The sequence below is a fragment of the Mesoplodon mirus genome (genome assembly GCF_964341445.2).
Source record: "Mesoplodon mirus genome assembly, chromosome: 1".
Taxonomy (NCBI): Eukaryota; Metazoa; Chordata; class Mammalia; order Artiodactyla; family Ziphiidae; genus Mesoplodon; species Mesoplodon mirus.
In genome coordinates, this window is record NC_138976.1 from 36,190,986 (window position 1) to 36,212,884 (window position 21,899).

Sequence of the window (21,899 nt, forward strand, 5' to 3'; positions counted from 1 at the left end):
GGAAATACCATCTGAAAAACAAAACCTGGAAAAAAGAAGTATAATATAATATGCTTGGCAAACTGCATAATTCATTCTTCTTAATAAGGTAAAATAAAGATTCTTAAAGGCTGTTGAGAGAAAATATAGCAAAATTCTGAGTGGTGGGCATATTCATTTTTAATGCTATAACAACTTTATAGCTAGAAGATTACCAACGGCTTCTTTTCAAAACATAACCCAAGGTACGGAAAATGAAATTTAAAAATTTTCTTAAACTTTTGAGGTGCAGGACAATAATATTTTAAAAGTCTAAGAAATACTCTAATAAACCTCACTCTAGATTGAATCAGTCAATATATTAGAAAGTCAAGCCACACAGAAATGTTTTCACTGAACTGCCCTCTGGCAACAGAACACCTGCCTTCATGAAGGAATATTATAAAACTGGCCCTATGATGTGTGGTACTACTGCACGTGCTGACCACGGTGAGTTGTCCAGTACCTCACAGCGTAACCGATGTGTCCATCACAGACGAAGACCCGTAACAGAAATGTCTCTTTGGGCTCAGTATTCAAAAGTGCTGTTTCTCCTGATACCTTATGGCCACCAACTCATGATTCTAACTGTGTTTATATCTGCCTTAACTGCTAGAAAGTATATCTTTACATGGCACTTTCTTACATTTATTTTTCCCTTCCCCTCCTTTCTCTTGCTTATTTTAAACTTTGTCTTCTGAACAGTATGCATCTTTTTAAGCTGCCTTAAATCCTTTTTTTTAATACAAGGTTAAGTATAAACAAACATAGGCAGATACTCTGCACACGTCTGTAAGACTGTTTATGTCATACTGCTATTTGGACATAACAATTACCCAACATGAATGGAATCAGCATGTCTCCTATAAACCAAAAAGGAGAAAATACATTTTCACTTCTATTTTAACAGTGAGGTCCAGTCTAAGGTCTGTCACAGGCCATTCAGCAGACACTCAGATGACAACTGACCCCAACAGAGTTGCTGGCTTATCTGCAGGGTCACAATTACATCCTGATTTTGTGTTTCTGAGCCACTGTGCTCAGGAAGTAAGTGGTCAGGGATATAAGACTTCTGCTATCCTTGAGGTGAGTGGACAAAGGGAATTGTCAGGTTGGAGATGTGACATTTGAAAAACAAAGAGTGGACAGAGGAAGTACAAGTGAAGGGATGGGGCAAGAGATAGGAGAATCAGGAAAGAGTAATGTCTCAGCAGCCAGCAGAAGAGAAAAATTCAAGAAGGTCGCGTCCAATGATACACTCTTTAAGGAAGGACAAATATTTATGAAGCAAATACTTTTTTTTTTTTTTTTTTTTTTTTTTTTGCTGTACGCGGGCCTCTCACTGTTGTGGCCTCTCCCGTTGCGGAGCACAGGCTCCGGACGCACAGGCCTAGCGGCCATGGCTCACGGGCCCAGCCGCTCTGCGGCATATGGGATCCTCCCAGACCGGGGCACGAACCCGTATCCCCTGCATCGGCAGGCGGACTCTCAACCACTGCGCCACCAGGGAGGCCCGAAGCAAATACTTTTTAATGTACATTTAAATATATAATATTCCATCCTTTAGTCTTCCATCGAATAACATTAATTCCTTTTAAAATGGTGCTTTTCAAAAGCCAATTTTTCTTCCAACTGTGCTCATATTAAAACACATGGTACACCTATGGTGGGCGCACTCTACACGACCCCCCATGAGTCACAGCCTTGTATAGTCCCCTCCCCTCGTGTGTGGGAAGAACCTGTAACTTGCTCCTAAGAAACAGAATACAGCAAAGGTTACGCATCATTCCCTTGATGGTTCGGTTACATGGCAAAGGTGAAAGGATTTTGTATATGTAATTAAAGTGACTTTAAATGGATCAAAATGAAAATTACCCTGGGTCAGTTGGACCTAATCAAGTAAGCTCTTTTAAAAAGAAGTCAGACATTGGAAACTGTGAAGACTCCTTCTCTCTGTTGCTGACTTTTTTTTTCCAATTTATTATTCTTTTTATTGAAGTATAGTTGATATACAATGCTGTGTTAGTTTCAGGTGTATAGCAAAGTGATTCAGTTTTACACACACACACACACACACACACACATATATTGTTTTTAAGATTCTTTTCCCTTATAGGTTATTACAAAATATTGAGTATGGTTCCTGTGCTATACAGTAGGTCCTTGTTGGTTATTTACTTTGAAGAAGCAAGCTGCCATGATTCCACAGCCACAAGAAAATGAACTCCACCAACCACCTGAGAGAACTTGGAAGCAGATCCTTTCCTGGTCTGGCCTCCAGATGAAGAGGCAGCCCAGTCAACATGCTGATTTCAGCCTGGTGAGACACTCAGCAGAGAACCCACTATGGTGTGCTTGGAATTCTGACCTACAGAACCTGTGTAGGTAGATGTTTTTTTACCACTAAGCGTGTGATCTGTTATGTAGCACAGAAAACTAATACAACATCTAAAGATAGTCAATTTGCATGAGAATTGCCTTAAAATACTAACAGAAAACAAATGGAATGGAAGTTTCAGACTCTTTTTGTGAGTTTCTAGGTATTTATCATTTATATTCTTTTTTTTTTTTGGTAGCCTTAATGTTTATTTTTTAAACCTCTTTTTGAGGTACAACTGACTCTTAACTGCTCACATCCTACTTAGCCAAGCTCTCCCACATTAAATGTTCCAGATACTTAAAGCTTCTGCCACCATGTCCATGATGCTTGGCTGGAGGACCACCACACTGTGTCACTGTAGGGGTTCAGTGTTTGCCTGCCCAAAGAAACTTGCCTCCGGTAGGCCAGGAAATGTTTAGCTTGCTAGCCTGTGACTTCCACAATTTTCTAGTAAGCCAAGAGAGAACCAAGCTACATCGTTACATTGTTACAGTGAATCAGCACTCGAGACTCAATGCCTTCTACCTCGAAGCTACAAGACCACTGGTTCTCCCCTCAGCTTCTACATTAACTATGGGACCAGCAAACTCCCTACAGACCTGAAAGGAGAGCCAAGGTTTCACTTCCATTTTTACACTGAGATGAAAACACAGTCTAAGGCTAGGCTATTCAGCTGAGACTCGGTTCCATAATAGCATGTTCTCTCTGCTGTGTGCAAAATTATACACTGATGATGTATTTCCATGCCTCTGTGCCCAGAAAGTGGTCAGGCAGCAATGGCTCTAGCATGGGTGAAAGGGTTAGGCATGTGAACATTTGGAAAAAAGGAGAATGGGGGAAGGGAAACTTTGTCTCTTTCTGAAGCACTTTTCTGTCAATTGGAAACTGAACTTAAAAATGCTTGTATTATATTTTTTGATAGATGAATACAATGTTTTTGACACGCAGTTCAATAAGGTCACACGGCATTTTCTCTCTTGGCATTATCTCTAATGAAGCATTGGCAATATTTTTTTCAAACTGCTGTGGTTCTTCTACACTAAATTAAAACTACTGTAACACTTAAATGTACTAGACACAGAAGAAATAGCAAATTTTCATTGCTTAGAAAAATCGAAGAGAATAACAATCTTCTTTTTTTTTCTTTCCTTCCTTCCTTCCTCTCTCGTTTTTAACATTTTAAATATTAAAGGAAGCAACAAAGTAAGGAGCACTGGCATCGAAATTACAAATCTGGAGTGAGGGTGTGGCTTTCATCAAATGTTGAATTATCTTGAGCAATTCACATAATCTCTTGAGCCTCAGTTTTATCATCTCTAAAATGAGCAAAATGTCATATGTGTAAAGTATATACCTATTATGTCATGAAAATCTTGAGATTATGTGTCTACTAAGAAAACTTTTGGACTTCCCTGGTGGCGCAGTGGTTAAGAATCCACCTGCCAATGCAGCGGACACAGGTTCGAGCCCTGGTCTGGGAAGATCCCACATGCCACGGAGCAACTAAGCCAGTGAACCACAACTACTGAGCCTGCACTCTAGAGCCCGCAAGCCACAACTACTGAGCCTGCGTGCCATGACTACTGAAGCCCATGCACCTAGAGACTGTGCTCCGCAACAAGAGAAGCCACTGCAATGAGAAGCCCATGCACCACAACGAAGAGTAGCCTCCCCTCGCCGCAACTAGAGAAAGCCCGCACGCAGCAACGAAGACCCAATGCAGACAAAAATAAATAAATTTATAAATTTATTTTTTAAAAAAAGAATACTTTAATTATATAAATCAAATGTTATGAGTGTAAGGTGTTTTTTCATTTTAATATTGATGTTCTCTCTCATAAACTGGTAAAAAGACAGATACTAAATTTTAAAAATGAGTGCTATTGTTACTTTATTCCTAACAAAAATCAAAATAATTGAAAATAAATTTTATTGGTGCTGTCAGAAAAAAAAATTAGTAACGGTTAACATTTAGGCACCAGATTTTATTTTATTTCGTTTTATTTTCTCATTTTTCATACAAAGTAAGTCCTATTATTTATTTTATTTTATTTATTTATTTTTTTGCTGTACTCGGGCCTCTCACTGTTGTGGCCTCTCCCGTTGCAGAGCACAGGCTCTGGAGGTGCAGGCTCAGCGGCCATAGCTCACGGGCCCAGCCGCTCCGCAGCATGTGGGATCTTCCCGGACCGGGGAACGAACCCGTGTCCCCTGCATTGGCAGGCGGATTCTCAACCACTGCGCCACCAGGGAAGCCCGTAAGTCCTATTATTAATCTCCATTTTACAGATGAGGAACCTGAAGTTTCAGGAAATTAAACAGTAAGTGGTAACCTAGGATACAAAAGCAGTCTAATCCAGAGCCACAATTAACCACTCGACTACTTCAAATACATTTTCTGGATTGACATGCCAAGAACAGGGACAGTGAAATGTGTCCTGGGCATGTCTTTGTTGCCATAAGGCCAAGAGCGGCCCTGGTGGATTGGGACATCTGGTGTGGAGTGCGTGCCCATCCACACCACAGGGAGATGGTCACCAACAGATACCTAAAGATACCGCACATCACTGGCAGACCACTTGGGCAGCCTGCAGAGGAAATGAAGCTCCCTAGAGTTGTGAACTGACGAAGTCCTGTAAGATTTCGTGCCCAGTGATTGGTCCACAGCCAACTACCAAACCATACGAGTCCCTCCGGGGCCGCCTCTAGGTCTGCAAAAGTCAAGGAGTAGCTCCAGAGACGGCTGCTGCTTGATGCGGAAGAAGCGGAGCAAGGCTCGGGGCAAAGGGGAAGGAAACTGGACAGCTAGAACTAAGAACTAAATAGAAACAGGAACCAGAGAACAAGAGAAGTCGAGTAGCCGGAAGAAAACAAAACTGAAGTAAATCCAGAAAGCAGGAATACAGCAGGGCTCTGGTTCCCAAACTGTGCCCCAAGGCACCTTAGAGTTCCAGCTGATTTAAAAGAACACAGCCAGATTAATAGATAGATAAATAAATATAGATATAGATTAGACACAGATATAGATATACGTCGAATGTCACTGTTTCCCTCCCCTTTATGTGTGTGTGTGTATATATATATATATGTTCAGCAACCATGTAACTACTAGCTTGAAGTAGTTCACAGTTTCAACATTAGATGGCATTACATTCCCTTCTGTGACATCATGTCTCTGCAGTTTGTCTACTATGAAAAAAAGCAAGTATTACCTAAAACTCAGCGTGGAACAGGAAATGAGGATGGCGGTGGCCCATCCCAGTCAGGTTCTGAGAAGCTGTGCAGTGCCAAACAAGGCACTCACATTCCTTAGTCATTGCTGTTAAGGATTAGTTAAAAATTATTTTCTTCCTTTCAGTGTATGTGTTTTTGTTTTGTTTTATGAAATGGCTACTAATTTATCAGGACCTATCTACTTATTAAGTTAATTTAACCGCTTAATAAGTGAAACTGTCAGGTACTTCTTCTGGCCTAAAAGCACTGTGAAAAAATTACTGAGACAATAAAGGGCACTGAGGGATTATGGGAACATCTGCATGAGGGACTCAAGTTGTCTAGGGAAGACAAAAATGTGGCAGATCTCAGAAGAAAGTTGTGTTATCTGTTTTCAGAGTCATTCAGGATCACCTGACATGGTGGCACCACCCAGTCCAAAGAAAACCTGTCCCACTGAATCCCAGAAGCACGATGGGTCCTAATCCTTCTGGGCTGCCTCTTCTCACAGCATAATGAAGATTTACAACAGTAAGGATTAATCCTGGGACTTTAGGTTTCAACACAGCTATATGATCATTCAATGAAAACACCACGCTTTGTATTTCATAATAGTATCTACCAAGTCCTTACGTGCCTGGCATCTTATATAATAATCTTACTTAATTTTTTGAGGTTTTACTGTTTCTGCCCTGCCTCTCATTGTACAGACAAGGAAATGGAAGCTTGGAGCCGTTGAATATGTTGCCCAAGTTGACTCTGCTGGTATGTAGGAGGGCCAGGATTAGAACTGAGGCAGTTGGCACTTGAGAGATAACACTGTTATCCCTTGTGCTATACTGTTCAGCTGCTAGGCCTTTAGTTTCTTAAGAAATAAATATACTTTAGACCTTTACACTGAACGAAGTACTTCAAAGTAGTACATACATTTAAATGGGGCTAACTGCATTTCTATTTTTGTTTAGTCTTAGCTTCTAAATCCCAGAAAAAGTTTCCATTTCTTTTCTAGTTTTGCTAATATCCATCCTCACAAATGGAAATAATGTTAACGGTTACAACATGACACCATTAAGAGAGAAAAAAGAGCCACCCAATATTGGCATGAATGTAACAAAATATTCTCATCCCCTTGTGGTAAGAGTGTAAATTGGTACAAACTTTCTACAGAACATTAAACCATAGCTAATCAAGATTCACAAAGTCTCAGTGAAGAAAGCAGAGATTCATATTAGATAATATTTATCTCAATATTATTTATAATAGTAAAAAAAAGAGAATAAGAGATAAAACCTAAATACCCAGTGATTATATAATATTCCATCATTTGGATGTACTGAACTTTGTGTAGAAAACTCATGCTTTCAAACATTACTTAATGGCATGGTAACATGCACAGGATACTTTAAAAAATCATACAACAAAATTGTATGTACCATATGATTTCAGCTGTAAAGTATTAATCAGAACAAAGGATTGGAAAGAAACAGCATATTCATTTTAATATTTTGGTTCTTCTCTGAATGGTTTCAGAATTCTAAATTTTCTTAATTTTTACTTCTTAATTTTTAAGTTCTTAATTTTGCCTTTTCCCCCTCAATAAATATGTGTTACTTTGGTAATCAAGATTATTATTAAAATAGGATTCAGTCCTTAAGGGGGTAAATGCAGTCTAACAGATTACCTCATTCTTTGAACATCACCTATGATTCAATACTCAACTCAAAAAACTCATTTACATAAAGCTTTCCTGATTATACTATTGATGGGATTCTCTCTCTCCTCTAAATTCCCATACAGCTTTATCCAGATTTCTTTTCTGTTTTATAATAATTATCTATGTACATGTGGCATCTTTCCTACCAGACTGCAGGTTTTAGGATGGCAGGGCCATATTTGCTTTGTAACTGTGTCTGCCTTAGGCCTTACTCCCATTCTGCCTTGTAATTTAGTCATATCTGTAAATGAGTAGGGATTATACATTTTGGTATTTGTTATCCCAACACACAAGAGGCAATAGATGTCACTTGAATTGAATTGGTTTGTAAATAGTTGCAGTGTTCTTTATGGCACCAAAGGGAAAAGAACTAGATCTAGTGGGTGGCACACTAAAATATAGCTCTTTACCAGATTTTAGCTCAATATATATAATAGTCCTATCTATATGAAGTCAGTCTGGCCTCTAGGGAGATAAGAATGTTTCCTGCATCCAAGATGTTTGAGGAAAGGCTGAGAGACAACATATTACTACTGTACAGACAAGCCAAGCCTGGCTTTGGAAGAGGCTGTGAATGCCATAACCCTTGTAGTCTCATTCCACACCAGGATTCTACATTCATTGGTTAAATGAGTAATTAAGAGATGAATGCGCAGATGAATAAACAAACCATAGTAATGGGTTGAGTTCCCATATAGGACACTCAATTCCATTTCTATGGGCAGACAGTGGGGAAATGCCACTAGTGATTATATATGTCTATAAAAGAGGGTAAATGGCTCCAAGGAATGACCATCCCGGGAAAACAGTTCCAAAGACTAATTGCTACTGGCCAAAGGTGGCACTTTTATGAATGCAGAACAACAGGTAAGGCATGAGAACTTCATGTTCACTGTAACATGTGCCAGATAGCATTCTAAGTACTTTAACATCTATTTAATTCTCACTACCTCCCCATTTGGGGGGAGAGTGATAAGTAATGCTGTGCCCAGTCATCAATAGGAAACAGAGCTCAGAAAGGTCAAATATACTGTCCAAGGTCATAAAGTCTGCACGTCAGCTGACTTGGGGTTTTTAACCCATGTACATGTAATGTAAGTCTTCATCCCATGCTCTTTAGATTACCCCGTGCTACCTCTGGAAGAAAAGGAAAGGGGAGACAGGATATTTATGTAGCCTATGAACTAAATGATTGATTTATCCTATTCTGTGAAGGTCTCCATGTAGACAAATACAACTAACTGTATTAGGTTAATGCAAAAACAAACAAACATTGTTGCTTTATCTTCTCTCTTGTGGAAGAGAAAAGGTTCCTCCTTAGAATATAAAATCACATGCCTCCTGAAAAAATCTTGGATTCTACGCCATGATTTCTCAAGGTATCTTAATGATAGGTCAGTCACATTTTCAGTCACTAAATTTAAAGGTGACATTTTTCTTGGATGATAATAACAATCAGTGTGGCTACTTTGAGGAAAGTCTATTAAGTGTAAAAGTATCAATTTTCTTTAATAGTAAGCTCTTCAAGAGCCAAGAATTTTACCTTAGTAGTACTGTATTTTCTCCCTACCTCCACCTTCCTTTACCTTTTCTCCTCATCCTCTTGTAAAGCAGGTGTACAAACACATGTGTGTAGGGGTGATCACAGGTCCTCACTCACTGTTTAAATGATACCAATACATTTTAGCAGGAAAGGTGAAAAACAGACTTTAGAAGTGAGCAAGGACAGATTTAATGCCAGGTTTGTGTGACTGAACTATGGATGCCTGGAAACCAACACAAAGATTCTGCTTCAGTAGGTCTGGGCTGGGGCCCAGGAATCAGCTTATTAAACAAGCATCCCAGGTGATTCAGATGCAGGTGGTCCTTGGACCACACCTGGAGGAACACTGATGTAGCGGAGTCCTTTGTGACAGATGAAGAAATTGCCATAAAGGTTAAGAGGATTGCCCAAAGTCACACCAACCAGCAAGTAGCAAATCTGGAGTCAGAACATAGTCAATGCCTTTGCAACCACACTACATCACATTTCATGCTTAGCATTCCAATCTTATTTTTTTTTGTCACTGCTCTATAAGCAGCAGCTGCAAAAACATTCATAGCTTACATTTATGTGACACTTCCTATAAAAAGAGCTTTCACAATCACTATCACATATGATCGTCACAAAAATATATTATCTATATCTGACTTATGAGAGAACTGAAATTCAGAGAGTTTAAGATTCTTGCTTACATTTTTATATAATATATATTTGAGGCAAAGTAGTGAATTTAATGAGTCTTGATGACTAGCAAGCACTCAAATGTTAACCATTATTATTATCCTCATTTTTTTTTTTTTTAGAAACTCTCAAAACTATAAATATTGACCTAGGTAAAGTTAAAATTGGTATAAAAATTAATTAAAAATAAAATTAACATCCAAACTACACAAAATCTATTACATATTAAAACCTTAAAAAATCAAATATCTTTGATAAAACTTAGCTGTAAAATAAAGCCAAAGGAAAGTAAATGTGAGAGGAAGAATGAAAATTCACAATGGTAGACACTTTGTTACAATCTGGTTTGCTCCCAACAAACTAATGGATAAGTTAAGTTTTCATTTTACAATCTATACAAAAACACTTGATGTTCATGAAAATTTCAGTTAAACTAAATCTGGAAAAGTATACCGAATTAGAAATGTTTTAACTATATTAAATTGTTGAAGGGATTAAAGTAGACTAATATACGCTCTAGAAAATATCTTCTCAACCAAAATTGAATGTTACTGTAATTCTGCTTTAAACATCTATATTCACAAAGATAGTACGAAAATGTCTTTGAAGTCAAATTAAAACAATGGGTCAAAATATCCATCACTTCTATAGGCTACCTAGTAATAAAGCTACATACAACATTATTAATGTTATAATTCAATAGTTGCGAAGGGACAGTGCATTGAACATACAATGTATTATAATGTAACAGCAGCAAATCATTTACTATTTGATATATTATAGACAAATCAATATATATAAATGAATGTATTTTCTAATTCTGTTTCAAATTCTTTCTGTTCCTGATTCTCATGTCTTTTGAATGTATGCACACTTTAGTGACAGATTTCTGGCCTTAAAAGTGGAAGAACCGGGCTTCCCTGGTGGCACAGTGGTTGAGAGTCTGCCTGCCGATGCAGGGGACACGGGTTCATGCCCGGGTCTGGGAAGATCCCACATGTCGTGGAGCGGCTGGGCCCGTGAGCCATGGCCGCTGAGCCTGTGCATCCGGAGCCTGCGTGTCCGGAGCCTGTGCTCCGCAACGGGAGAAGCCACAACAGTGAGAGGCCCGCGTACTGAAAACAAACAAACAAACAAACAAACAAAAAAAGTGGAAGAACCAATTCAGATTGAACTAAAATATTAAGAAATTCCATTATGGAATTATATCAACCTCATTATCTTAGCATAGCAATGTAATCATCTATACTACAGTTAGACTTACTATTCCAATTTGATTTCTACAGTATTCTCTTCTATTCTAAATAAGATGATCTTAATGTATTAGTACTTGTAGATATGCTAGAGTACATGCATGGTGCCTTAGAAATAGCGTTTTTTAATGAAAACATCTTCATTTTTCCCAAGACATAAGAATTTGCCAAATTAAATAAAGCTAGTGCTCTAATCTCTATGACTTTTGTTTATTTGATCATTATACATGGACTTTGCAGGATGTCCAAATATAGGCTTCCCCTGTTTCGTTCAGAAACTCAGATTCCAGAGCCTCGATTTATAGTTGGGCTTCTCCTCTGGGGCTGGGGCAATATACAAAGGAGCATTCCCGGGCATCACGTGCTCAGCAAGGTTAGCAAAGCAAATCCCTCCAGAATAACGTGGTGAATCACTTGTTGGCCACAGCAAACGCTTGTCAGCTTTTCACCTCATCAGTTTCCTGTGCAGGTCCCGTAAGGCTGGGCTCCTGAGTGGCTATCTTCCCTCTCCCCCTAAGAAAGGAAAATAACTCGAGCAAATGAATTCCTGCCTGCCACATGAAGAGAGGCTTTCTGAAGTGTAGAAATACCCATTTAGAATGAACTCATGGAAAACCCTACTTAAAGTGCAGTGTTCTTTGTGTCAACAAAAGTCTACTTGGGCAGGATAAATAGGTGAAGCCATGAATTTCCAGTCTCCCGATGCCAGACTAAATCCCACTTCTTCAAAAAGACCCTGTTATTGCTGTGTAACCCTATTAGAGCTTCATATTTGCTTTGGATCATTATAATAACTCCTCTATTGGTGGCGGAGACCAGCCAGGGTTTAAGTAAAGCCATGACCACACTCAGTCTAGACAGTATCATCTTCACTGAAATACATGAATAAAAAGTAGCTTCTCAGAGTATAAGGCTCTAGTTTAGACCTCAAAGAAAAAAACAGCAAAGGTACAAACACAGGGAAAAAGATGATTTCTATGGAAAAACAAATTGTTAAGATAGTTTTTTTCAAAGGACACAACAAAGTATATGTAAAAGGAGAGAAAAATTCAGTTTTGAATTGAAGGTATACATTACCTGTTTGTAAACATATATAATTGCTGATAAATAAATATAAGATTCTATAAAGCAGATATGTCCCTTTATTTCTAGACAACCCAAAATAAAAATCAGAAATATTAAATAAGTGAAACCCCTGTGTACGTAAATTGATCTCCAGGATAATACAGAAACCTGTAATACATAGAAAAAAAAAATCTATGTATAGAGAGTTGATTGCCATCTAAAATGCTTTATTTCCCATCCAATGCTGTGTGTGTTGGAGTTGCCTGATAAAATAAAGCCAGTTAAATCTGAATTTCAGATAAACAATGAATACTTTTGTTAGTATGAGTATGTCCCATGCAATTACTTATATTTGCTAAATATGGCAATTTGCATGCCTATATGTGTGTTCATCATAAGTGTAAGTGTCCACAGCTCCAGGCAATGATCTTTCAAGTCCTGAAAACATACATGTCACTACAGAGCAGTCCTTACTTGCTACAAGATGTTAATTTGCACACACAGAAAAATCATCCCTTTCCTTATAGGTCAGTAACCATGCAAACTCATTTACTTCATAACCAATTTAATGTGAATCTGATTAACTACAGTCAATTCAAAAAATGAATTATACAGTGCAAAATGCAGGCAAAAAAATTATTAAGCACAATGTTGCCCTAAAATCATGCAAGCTTCCCCTCCCACCCCCCAAAAAATGCCAAATGGGTTATTTCCATATCTAAGTAACGTATTAATTGCAATATAAGGAAGTAACTGAATACTTAATTCAGAGTGCAAAGAATAGCTAATAGTAGTAATTTCTTTGCCTGGGTTCACATGGCAAACTCCTATACATCATCTAAGATGTTATTCCTAAATCTCCTTCATCATGAAATATCCTGACGTTGCCCAATCAGAAAATAGCACTTCCGTAGCACCTTCCATATTTTATTTACCAAATTACATTGTTTTTATTTATTTAAATTATCCATTATGATCTCCTAAAATGAGAGCCGCTTGAGAACAGGGTCCATATTTTCACTGATCTCCACTTCCCTACTCCTTAACAGAGGGCCTAGTATACATTCAATACATGTTTGTTAACAAAACAAACTATTATTAACAAGCTCACACTGGAACTTAACCTAAAGAAATGCCCTTGACAGGCAGGATGTGGAACTGCCTTATTATAACTACCTTTAAACAAATATTCCTTTGAATGAGACTCATTATTAAATCCCATTGAATTTCAAGCTACACAGGTATATTTCTATTGTTACTAGGGAACCTGTAAAACTCCATCCAGAATAAAAGGTATAGTTCATTTATTCATTCAAAAAATATCTAGAGTTTTCCAAGTGCGAGGCCCTGTTCTAGGGGCTGGGAAATAAGATAAAACCTTGCCATCACTGAATTCCCAAAACAATACTCCAAAGAGGTAGGTAAAGTAGCAGTGAGAGATTAGAAGGGGAGTGAAATATCCTTTCCTTTCTAGGTGGATAGTGATGGGACCCAGACTAAAGGAATCGCAAGTGGTCTCACAATAAAGCTGGGACTGACTAGGGAACAGCAATAAGGTCTCATAACCCTATCCATTTGCCATTTCTTTCATTTATGCCAGACACAGTCTTTCACTTCAGATCAAAAGGAAACAGAATGGTGCTCTGAATGATGGCTGGGTTGCCAGCTGTGCCCTAAGCATGGCAGGTCCACCAAAAGGAGCTAATGACCCTTTCTAACAGATATTGACAAAGTGGCCTGTTCCATTTCAAAACTCATTTTAATGGCCAACACTATTTAACTGTTTAATCTGGAGACGTCCAGAGAGCTACCAGGTCAAAACTGTCATTTCTTGGGCTTCCCTGGTGGTGCAGTGGTTGAGAGTCCGCCTGCCGATGCAGGGGACACGGGTTCGTGCCCCGGTCTGGGAAGATCCCACATGCTGCAGAGCGGCTGGGCCCATGAGCCATGGCCGCTGAGCCTGTGCGTCCAGAGCCTGTGCTCTGCAACGGGAGAGGCCACAATGGTGAGAGGCCCGTGTAATGCAAAAAAAACACAAAAAAACAAAAAAAAACACCTGTCATTTCTTATGGGGTAATAGGACTTTTCATACATACGGCTGAGGCTCAACAAATAAGATGCAGGCAACTCTGCAGTGCAGATGTATCTTTGGGAAAGCAAAGGCCACCCAGAATAAAATTTACAGCCTGTTTTGGAGCCAAGAGCTGCTAAACCACAACAGTACTTTAATACCATGTCATAGAAATGAAGCACCATCACAGCCACCAAACCCACTATTGTATGTACGCTGGTGTGTGGATGAGTGGAGGTACATCAGAGAGAAGACAGAAAGGGCGGGCGGGGTGCAGGGGGAGAAAAGGCACATGCAGACAAGACCTCATGGTAATGACAATACTTGCTACCATTCAGTAAGTGTTTTACATTAGCCAGATCCTGTGCTAAGCGTGCTTTACATGAATTACCTTGTCTAAAGCTCATCATCACTTGATTATAGGAAGGTCCTACTATCCCTATGCTATTAATTCTGAAACTGAGGCTCAGAGAGGTTCAGTCATTTCCTCAAGGCTACGAAACTAATAAGTGAGGGGTCAGGATTCCAATTCTAAACTCTGGCCTATTTTATTCCGAATCGAAGCTTTCAAGCCCTAAGCAACAGTGATTTCCAGCGGCCGCCACAATTCCTTCAGGAAACCTTTGCATCTTCTATGACCTTTAAGGACGAGGACAAATGACTGTGTAAGGTTCATTCTGGGACTGACAGGCATCTCAACGAGACGAGGTCTGAATCACTCTCATCAGACCTAAAGTAAGAAAGAGCTTCATGTTCTGCCTGCTCTGTCCACACCTCAGAAGAAACCCTGTTAGGTTCATGTGGTATTTTTGTTTTCTGTTTCTGTTTGAAAGTTTCTTGTGAGTAAAAATATTTGAATGGAGTTGGGCAACAAAAGGGTACAAAGAGCTGGTATTTGCAAGTTGTTTTCTCATTTGACCAGGCCCAGGATCTGGGGTCTGGGCAGCACTGTGGGGCTTCCGCAGGGACTCTCTCCTGACCACACCCTCAGTGCCAGCCAGCCCCGTGGCTCGTCCAACAACAGAGGCTCTCATGAATGGTCTCACAGGTCCTTCCTCAAAGAGGCCTTAACAGGGACGCCACAGGGACCTGAGGAGACTCGGGTAGCTCTGGTTCCTCTTCAGAGCAACAGGATGTGCAGTTGGTCACTTGTGGCCAGGGAATAAGAGACTCCTGTGTCTAGTCCCTTCCCTTAGCAACAAGACCAACTGGGAAACCCTCCCTTCTAGCCACACAGCTCTCTACTGCAGAGTCTTTTTTTTTTAAAATCGTTTCTTTGAGACTCTCCTCTATCAATGTGCCGCTCCCTTTAATGGGGGAGAGTACACCTAAACCTAGTTATTCAAAAGCTGATATGGGGGCTTCCCTGGGGGCGCAGTGGTTGAGAGTCCACCTGCCGATGCAGGGGATGCGGGTTCGTGCCCCGGACCAGGAAGATCCCACATGCCGCGAAGTGGCTGGGCCCATAAGCCATGGCCGCTGAGCCTGCGCGTCCGGAGCCTGTGCTCCGCAACGGGAGAGGCCACAACAGTGAGAGGCCCACGTACCGCAAAAAAAAAAAAAAAAAAAAAAGCTGATATGGAGAAAAATCATAGTCCCTTGCTTTTACTCCAATTGTATTTCTACGTTTTCCACTAGAAAACTCTACGTGGCTGATCCACAGTAGTTATGTCCTTATCATTTTATTTATAGAGTTAAAAGTAAAACTCTAAATAACCTTGGAAATCAAATTGGCCAACTCCATCCTAGAGATGAAAGTACAGAGAAATTTCTGCACAGAGAAAGTGACTTGCCCAGAATCACCCAGACAGTTAATGACAAGAGTCAGGAGTAGATCCCAGAGGCATCCTGCCTCAATGAATGTAAGTGGGAAAACTACACAGACACACAGACACACACACACACACAGACACACACACACACACACACACGGTAAAATAGAAACAATAAAAAACCAAGATAAATAAGAAACTAATACAATGCTGTTATGAAGAAAGCAAACAGGATGATAAGAAGGTGTTGGGACTTCCCTGGCGGCGCAGTGGATAAGACTCCGCACTCGCAATGCAGGGGGCCCGGGTTTGATCCCTGTTCAGGGAACTAGATCCTACATGCATGCTGCAACTAAGTAGCTGGTGAGCTGCAACTATGGAGCCCATCTGCTGCAGCTAAGACCCGGAGCAACCAAATAAATAGTAAAAATTTAAAAAATAAAAAAATAAAATTAAAAAAAAAAGAGCATTAGTTAAAAAAAAAAAAAGATGTGTAAAAACTACATAATGTGCCAGTAATTCAGTTTCCAATGACTTTTGTCAAAGCTTCATTTCAGAGATCACCAGTTGTTTATAATAAGGCCAAATTCAAGGGAACGCTTTCTGTGGGTTCCGGGTACCTTTATAGCCACAATGTTTACACCTAAACCTGGGTAGCCACAGAAATACATGTTGATGTTCACAAGGAAGAAAATGATGGAAGGTGTGGATGGAAATGAACAAGCTGGAGGCCTAGGCAGTAGGAACAGCACCTTACTGGAAGTTAACAAACCTAGTTCTCGGTTTGAGCCACCAGCTAACTCAGACCTAAATTTCTCAGTTAACTTGGGAGCTTCGGTCTCTTTATTTGTAAGATTAGGAAGTTGGATAGTGTGATTTTTAAAGGACCTTTCGGCTCTAAAATTCTAAATCTGGACAGATCCTTGCTTTAAAAAAAAAAACAAAAAAAAAATGAAGAAGTTGTTCTTTACTATGCTTACACAGTGGAACAAGTCCAGTGTTGAGCTCTACATTTACAAAGCCAAAAGAAAATGTAGAAAGAATATAAACAAACAGAAAGCAGAGCCTAGAAGGAGAGTGACTGTACATCCTGGGTTGACCAGACTAGTCTTGCTTTAGGCCTTTTGTCCCACTGTCCCAGTTAGAACCTGTTTTCACTACCAGAAGTGTCTCAGTTTGGATGATAAATTATATGGTTATCCCTATAAGGAACTGGTGTTCTTTATCTTAGGGAATCCTTTAGCATCTCTGATCACCTAAAGGCAGAAACTCAAACTCCTTAATACGTTATAAAGGCTCTAAGTCAAAACTCTATCCAACATACCCACCACATGGTAATCACACCAGACTAGTTTCAGTTCCCCAAAGGTGAGCTGTTGCTTAGGTTCTCCTCTACCCCCACCCTACAGGAGGACAAGCTCCTCCACATGCATCAAGACCCAACTCAATATTTCCTCCTGTGGGAGGCCTCCCTTCCCTCCACTCGGCCCAGACATCAACTAGCACATGGACCCGACTGCTTTGCAACTCTTTCTCAGTCTCCTCTAACACGCTGTAAGCTCAGCAAAGAATGAAGTTTAACAAGCAAAAATAAACAAATGGGACTACATCAAACAAAGAAGCTTCTGCACAGCAAAGGAAACCATCAACAAAACAAAAAGACAACCTACTAAATGGGAGAAGATACTTGCAAATGATATATCTGGTAAGGAGTGAATACCCAAAACATATAAAAAAAAACTCATGCAACTCAACAACAAAAACAAAAATCTGATTAAAAAATGGGCAGAGGAGCTGAACATACATTTTTTCCAAAGAAGACATACAGATAACCAACAGGTACACGAAAAAATATTCAGATCACCAATTATTAGGAAATGCAAATCAAAACCAAAATGAGATATCACCTCACGTCTGTTAGAGTGACTGTTATCAAAAAGGCAAAAAATAACAAGTGTTGGCGAGGATGTGGAGAAAAGGTAACCCTCCTACACTGTTGGTGGGAAATTGGTACATTTACTATGAAAAACAGTATGGAGAGTCCTCAAACATTAAGAGTAGAACTACCATATGATCCAGCTATCCCACTCCTGGCTATTTATCCAAAGAATAGGAAAACACTAATTTGAAAAGATATGTGCACCCCATGTTCATCACAGCATTATTTACAATAGCCAAGAGATGGAAACAATCTAAGTGCCCATCGACAGATGAATGGATAAAGAAGATTGTAGTATATATGTGTGTGTGTACACACACATACATACACACACACACACACACTGGAATACTACTCAGCCATAAAAAGATGAAATCTTGTCATTTGCAACAACATGGATGGACCTTGAGGGTATTATGCTATGTGAAATAAGCCAGAGAAAGACAAATATATGATTTCTCTCACTGTGGAATTAAAAAAAAAAGAATAAATCAAATAAAAACAAACACGTAGATACAGAGAACAGAGTAATGGTTACCAGAGGGGAAGGGGTGGGGAGGAGGGTGAAATAGATAAAGGAGATCAACAGTATGGTGATGGATGGAAACTATATTTTTGGTGATGAGATTGCTGTAGAAATATAATGTTGTACACTCGAAACTTATATCATGTTATAAACCAATGTTGCCTCACTTAAATAAATGGTATTTACCTTATTCATCTTTTTATCCTTTAGCACATAATTAGCACTCAACAATATGTTTGTTAAATTAAACTGAACAGAGAAGTACATAAAGATTTGCTTATAGGATATTCACCAAATTATCCTTCATCAGAGTAACGAGAAAACAATGGGCTTAAACTCATCTGGCCCTAACTACTATTATTAATACCAGTAACAGTCTCTTATATGGCACGTGACCAGTGTCCTATGATAGAAGGTCATGGTCCACAACATTCTTACAGCTGGATTCCAGTTCTGCTACTTACAAAATAAGCACTCTTGAACAAGTTACTTACCCTATCTTAACTCAGTTCCCTCAGTACAAAATGGGAGAAACACAACTTTCCTTGGTGTAAGGTTATAAACAGTGCATGAAGAGTAATGCCGAGTATTGACCCTGGCACAGGGTACGTAGGTGATGATCATTTCCAGCCAGGACAGATCCAACTAGAAAAAGTGTCTCTCTCTTCTTCCCCAAAGACATAGGTTCCACCTGGATTTATTTTGCTTTGTTTTCCTCACTCTCTCCCACGATTAAGATGCAAAAACCTCTACATCATAACCATTATTTTCTCTTTCCAAATCCTGGTTTCCCTCTTCTCTAATTATCCCCAACTGAAGTGTCATCAGAAGGAACAGAGCAAGAAAGGCAAGGACTTACAACTCAAGATAGACTATGGTCAAATAAGGAAGAGCTTGACTACCACTCTGACTCAACCGTGGAACAGACTCAAAAGGAATTCTTGGTAAAATGTCAAGTGGGGAGAATTCAAGCCTGGGGAAGGATTACATGACTTCGCACTAGGACATTGAACCCTCAAGTTAACTACACCTTGAACTAAACACCCCTGCAATCAGAAGCAGTCAGTTACTGGTGCTCCAACACCGAACAGTGGAAAAGGGCCAATGAGATGAGAGTCATAACCATCATGATCAGAAGCAAAAGGAGGAAAGGAATGCTCCCTGAAAGCTTTCTTCTACGCAGGAAATGAAGCACAGGCAGCTAGGCAGTATCAAGAGAAACAAATGGGATCACAATGTTTCAATTTAATTGCACAGTGCTGTTCAAACTTTATAAAACAATCCAGCATGTGCTGGTAGCTGTTTGTATTACAGAGAGGCAGGATAGCATGGAGGTGAAAAACACATGGGCTCTGAAAACAGACTGCCAGCTCTTGTACTTAACTAGCTGTGTGATCTTGGGCAAGTTACTTAACCTCTCTGTGCCTCAGTTGTCACTTCTGAAAAATGAAGCTAACAAACCTAGACTCCACAGGGATGCTCTTTACAAAAACTCATTTCTACGGCAGAGTAGTGCTAGGCACATGATTAATGCTTTATGTGTTTTACAAATAAAACTATTAAGATCCACTACTCACTCAGGAGCAGCTTATACACAATCTTGTGCTTCAAAACTGCTGCTGGTATTGCCATCATAAATCTCAAAGACCCTTTTATTTTATGTTGACTCCTAGAAATTCAACTTGTTGACTAACAAATCCTTTTATTGAAGGATAAATAACCAACAAACACTGATTTATTGAACTGAATACGTCTAAAACCCAGAGGTAATTTTGACATGGTGAAATGGAAACCAAAGGTTTTACACTTAATCAGACTGTAATCATCCCCAGAATAAACGAACAAAATACACATTATTTATTGAGCAGCCCGTGTGGTCACTTTCCAAGCTGTTGTATTTGACTGGAAGGCACAAAACGTAATAGGGGTGCAGCTAGGTTTGGTTTCTGCCACATGACTGAACAAAGTGGCATCAACTTAGTGAATTCACTATGGCTTTCTCTGGTCCTCAGTTCTGAAGGCTCAAAAACCTGGTTTTGTCACCACATTCATTCATTCAACAGTTATTTTACAAGTACCTATTTTGTGCCAGATCCCACAACAGGTAATGTGGAGAAACTGGACAACACATCATCACACTTCCTGCTCACTGCTGCAAAGCTGACAGTCTGGCAGAGAAGACATATTAAAAAACCGAACGTGCACCACAAAAAAACCTGATGGTCAATAAACTTGTTCCTACAAGACCAACCCATCTTTCGCATGCAAGCACGACTACACAGAATTCAAGCAGGGGAGTATGTTGTATGAATGGTAACAGGCACCAACTTGACAAACACCTGGCTGTTTAGGGTGGTGAATTACTTATTCCGAGCCCTGCCCATTCTGCCATTCTTGCTGCTTTTCTCCGCAAGGCTACAGTCCACTTATTTAATTTCTCCTTCCTATACCACAATCCCATACACATCTTGCCTCACCAAATTTCTTTGCCTATCACCCTGATTGGAGTTCTCCATGTTCTAAACTTCTTCCATCACACATCTATAGAGATAATGCCATTTATTCCAGAGGCAGCTACATGTATTCAATCTTTGTGGAGCCCACTAGTTTAACCTCAGAAACCAGCGTTATATTCTGTTATTTTCAAGTCTGGGGTTGGTGTGGTAGGGCAGAAGGGGCATTTAGGGCCAACATGCACTGAAATTGTGGCCCCATAAACCCTCAAAATAATTCTCGGGCTTCCCTGGTGGCGCAGTGGTTGAGAGTCCGCCTGCCAGTGCAGGGGACACAGGTTCGTGCTCCGGTCCGGGAAGATCCCACATGCCGCGGAACGGCTGGGCCCGTGAGCCTTGGCCGCTGCGCCTGCGCGTCCGGAGCCTGTGCTCCGCAACGAGAGAGGCCACAACAGTGAGAGGCCCGCGTACCGCACACACACACACACACACAATAATAATAATAATTCTCATTTAACCTGCAAAACCACCCAATGAGGCACAAAAGTTAATTTTATATGAATCGTTAAGCATACTACACACTGGAAAATGCTAGGCATTATACAAAGGTCAAAATTCAAACAAGAACTTAGCAGGTTCATAGTCCAAGTTCAGTAGTCATTTTCTGCTGGTGGTTCTACGAACTATAAGCAGTACTTGAGATGATACTAGAAAAAGTGCACCCGTATGAAAAGTTTCAACCAACATTCAGATCAGCAGTAAACAAACAAATACTTGAGTCAATACAGAAGTGAAATCTCTCATGTTATTTAATTTAATACAAAAAATAGCATCCATGGTAAACAAAGATGTGCTTCATCCCTATCATGGAGAATGTATACTTGTGGCACAGGTATGCTCAAGGCTTTTGTTGATAATTAAAAATAGAGAGAAATCATTTTTATACTTCTACTGAACTTTGTTGGATGGAATAAAACAATTTCACATCTGTGGTGGTGGGGGCCTCAGTGGGGATACTACCTACACGTGCCAGTTAGTTACAGACAGGGATTTAGTTGTGTCGGCAATCCCAAGGCCTGGTCTTTATTCTTAGAGCCATAATTAGGGCTCTCTTTCCTGGGGCTAAGATTAAAGTAGCTCCCAGAGTTTCAGAGGAGCCACACCATCCCAGGTTCCATCCACTCAACCCTGCTTTACAAACCGGAACAAAGAGCATTAGAGGAACTTTCCACTGAATTTCAACAGAGAAAGATGAACTACTAAAGATTTTT

General features: G+C 39.8%; 1 protein-coding gene across 6 annotated transcripts in view; it reads right to left on the minus strand.

The window, feature by feature from the left end:
* Positions 1-21,899, minus strand: part of LPAR1 (lysophosphatidic acid receptor 1) — a 159,136-nt gene that overhangs the window by 36,497 nt on the left and 100,740 nt on the right. The gene's annotated exons all lie outside the window — the stretch shown is intronic.